A 3,510-nucleotide genomic window follows, 5' to 3' on the forward strand; every position below is an offset into this window, starting at 1 on the left:
GGGAGGGACTGGTTACTGCTCCTGCACCAGCACAGATGTGCCACCACATGGGAGAGAGGAAGGTCAAGGGTCATCCTGCGGGACAGGTTAGATCGCCACCAAGCGGGTTATTTGTTTCTTAGCGCTTTGCAGATTTTGGAGCTGTGGATAGCGAGGAGCTGTAATACTCTTTTTTACTTATGAAATACCTCTCCCTGGAGAATTTTACCCTCATGATACGCTCAGAAAACATGGAGGCGTTAGTGTGACACTAGCACAGTGATGGCGAACCTTTTGAGCTCGGCGTGTCAGCATTTTGAAAAACCCTAACTTAACTCTGGTGCTGTGTCACATATAGAAATTTTTTGATATTTGCAATCATAGTAAAACAAAGACTTACATTTTTGATATTTATTTTATATATTTAAATGCCATTTAACAAAGAAAAATCAACCAAAAACATGAGTTCGTGTGTCACCTCTGACACGCGTGTCATAGGTTCGCCATCACTGCACTAGCACAAAATTACCGTTTCTGAGTTTCAGGTTAGTCCTTCTTGTCACACTGGTATAACTTTCAGGGTCGCCTGCTCTCTTTATTGTTTCAGTTCCGGTGCACACATCAAAAAAACACTGGTTTCAGGGAGGATCCTTCCACACTGAGCATATCCCCTGTGCCCCAGGTTTATCCTGCCAATTATGAAATCTCATTGGATCTGAAGGGAATCTTCTGAACAGCATTTCCTCGTCCTTCGTAGGAAAATAAACACATTGTGGATCTTGCAATCCTCCTAGCAAATTTAACTTTTTTATTTCTTCACTTTATGATGGCTCAGTAAAATTTGTTGTTGCTCTTATCTGTGGTAAATTCCTATTTGATGTATTGATAGAAATCTTAGTGTTATCTGCTGTAGATCATGGGAACTGCGTGTTTTATGAGCAGTGCAGGCAGTAGAAAAGATGCAGCATCAACCCCCCTCTATCAAAGACACCGAGAGACCACATTTTTGCTGGCAGCACTAATAACTACCCAGATGTTTGGGATAAAATCTGGTTAATATTAAAAATAAGAAGACTTTGGTTTTATTCCCGGTTTAGCAAATGACTGTCTCAGAGCCCTTTTTCCTTTCTTTAGGAAGGGATCACTGTTTAGGGTGTTTTATAAGTTGGCATTTATAAGGTGCACTGAACTCTGGGGGGGTGGCTGAGTAGGGGACCCTGAGAGAGGAAGCTGGGAGCTTTCAGCACATTTGTTAGGATTTAGCTCCTCATGTCTCTGGAGATAGAGTGACCAGGCTTCCGCTGGGGCAGCTTTCTGTACTGCGGCCGCAGAGTTTGGCCAGCTCCCTGACAGGACTGGCCACCTCTCAGTTACTCCAGATGTTTACAGAAATGTTCTATTTGCAGAAAGGCAAATAGAACATTTCTACATCGATGTCCTTGGGGAAGGTTTAAGGGCCATGGATCCCTTCCAGAATGTAATGGATTTGGACGGGCTTCATGCCTTAGTGATTTTTTGTTGTATTTGTCTGTGTAACCTCGCCCTGGGGGAAAGCTTGAGAGCCCACTGCAAGCTCCAGCGAGGAAGTCAAACCTGGGCCTGTCATCAGGGAAATTTGTTTGCCAACAAACTAGTGTTTGGTGGTAAGACAATCCCTTCTTCCTTCAACTCCTTCCTTCCCCAAATAAACTGTAGACATGATGAGAGTGAGTAAAGCCAAGCTCAAACTTCAGCTTCCTTGTCTTTCTCACAGTTTCATCCAATAAAAAGTTCATCCCTAAAAAGTGCCTTTTGATAGACATTTAAGGCGCCATGCTAGGCACCGATGAATCAGTGACTCCATTCCCCTCTCTCAGGGACCCTATTATAGCTAAATAGGGGAGAGAAGATCCAGAAATTCATCCTTGTGGGCTCTTAAGTGTCTGAACTGAATATTTGCTCTAACTATGCCTTAACAGCATATGAATAAAGATTCCAAACCCTGCTTGGGAATTGAATTTTCCTGACCCTGGAGCTTACCTGTTTGAAACCTCCAGTGGCTGACATTGTCTACTGGATCAATTTGAATTCTATCAGCCCGACAGTGCAGGACCTCAAAATTTTGTGCCTAATCTTCTTTTTATTTAGCTTCATTGCCTCTTATATACTATCCACTCTAATTGATCCCTTTGGTTCAGATTACATGGCCTCCATGCTCTGCTGTGTTCCATTGAGGAGATCCATGACAGTCCTCCCCTTTTCTCCTTGCAACTACTCCAAAGCCTATTCCTACACCAGAGCCCCCATGGGGGCTCCTTCTTTCTTCTGAACTTTTAAATTTTGTTAGAATCAACATGATCAAACACTGCTCATATTGTCAGTTACCTGGTCATTCCTTCCTCTGGCCTCCCACACTAAATTGTGAGCCCCTTTTAGCTGAGGACTTTGGCTCATTGTTTTTGGGTGGTTTTTTTGTGGGGGTTTTTTGTACCCCGACCATACCTTCCACAGCGCAGGGGCTCCAGAAATGCCTCCAGCTTGTTGGTTATTAATTGACAAATTCTTGCCTTCCCACTTAGATGAAAACAGTTCCAGTACTTGGGTTTATTGACTCAATAACAAGTTCAACGTTTCCTTCTGGGTGGTTGTTCAAAGCCAGAATTTGCAAACACCCACTACCACTGTTTCTTAGTCCACCTGAAAAATGCCCTTTCTGGGAACAGCTATAATGTCACCACTCACCACACATGTGTTTCTTTGTCACCACATACATGAACTGAAAGTATTGGAATGGTTTTGCCCAGTGCTACTTGGTATCGGAAGGGCAACTGCTGTTCCATTGCTGTGGGCAGCATTCCCAGCTGGGTGGGTACTTGGGAGGACACGTCCTCCAGTTAGCCATCTGAGCATTGGCCAGGGGAGGGGGAGTTGTTGTCCATATGCCTCAGGAGCTCCCATCTATGACTGTAGTGTTCCTTCCTTCCTTCGTATTTCCTTATTGAGCTGCTAGCTCACCGCTTGTTAGATGTTACTGCCCAAGGTCCCTGTGGCCAGTGTTTGCCTTGTTTGGGGCGAGAAGCATGGAATCTGCTACCAGCCGTGGGCAAACTACGGCCCACGGGCCGGATCCGGCCTGTTTGAAATGAATAAAACTATTGAAAAAAAGACCGTACCCTTTTATGTAATGATGTTTACTTTGAATTTATATTAGTTCACACAAACACTCCATCCATGCTTTTGTTCCGGCCCTCCAGTCCAGTTTAAGAACCCATTGTGGCCCTCGAGTCAAAAAGTTTGCCCACCCCTGTGCTAGTCTGTGGTCCAAGGAAGGATGAGCGTCATGGACTCTGAGAGGCCTTGGTGGACCGGTATAGGGAAACACCCTTTAAATAGAACCTCCCCCAGTGGATACCACTAGTTGCCTCTTGAGGTAGAGAGTGGGCGCAAACACCCAGCAATCTGTCCAGAGGGCAGCCAAGCATTTGAAGTGCGCTGGTTACACGAGGAGCGATTAATGTGTCATCTGTACCTGAGAACACACAAGTCTGTGGG

General features: G+C 44.9%; 1 protein-coding gene across 3 annotated transcripts in view; it reads left to right on the forward strand.

The window, feature by feature from the left end:
* FRMD4A (FERM domain containing 4A) overlaps nucleotides 1-3,510 on the forward strand; it is a 337,605-nt gene that overhangs the window by 220,965 nt on the left and 113,130 nt on the right. The window lies entirely within an intron of this gene.

The sequence above is a fragment of the Myotis davidii genome, unplaced genomic scaffold (genome assembly GCF_000327345.1).
Source record: "Myotis davidii unplaced genomic scaffold, ASM32734v1 scaffold660, whole genome shotgun sequence".
NCBI classification, from domain to species: Eukaryota; Metazoa; Chordata; class Mammalia; order Chiroptera; family Vespertilionidae; genus Myotis; species Myotis davidii.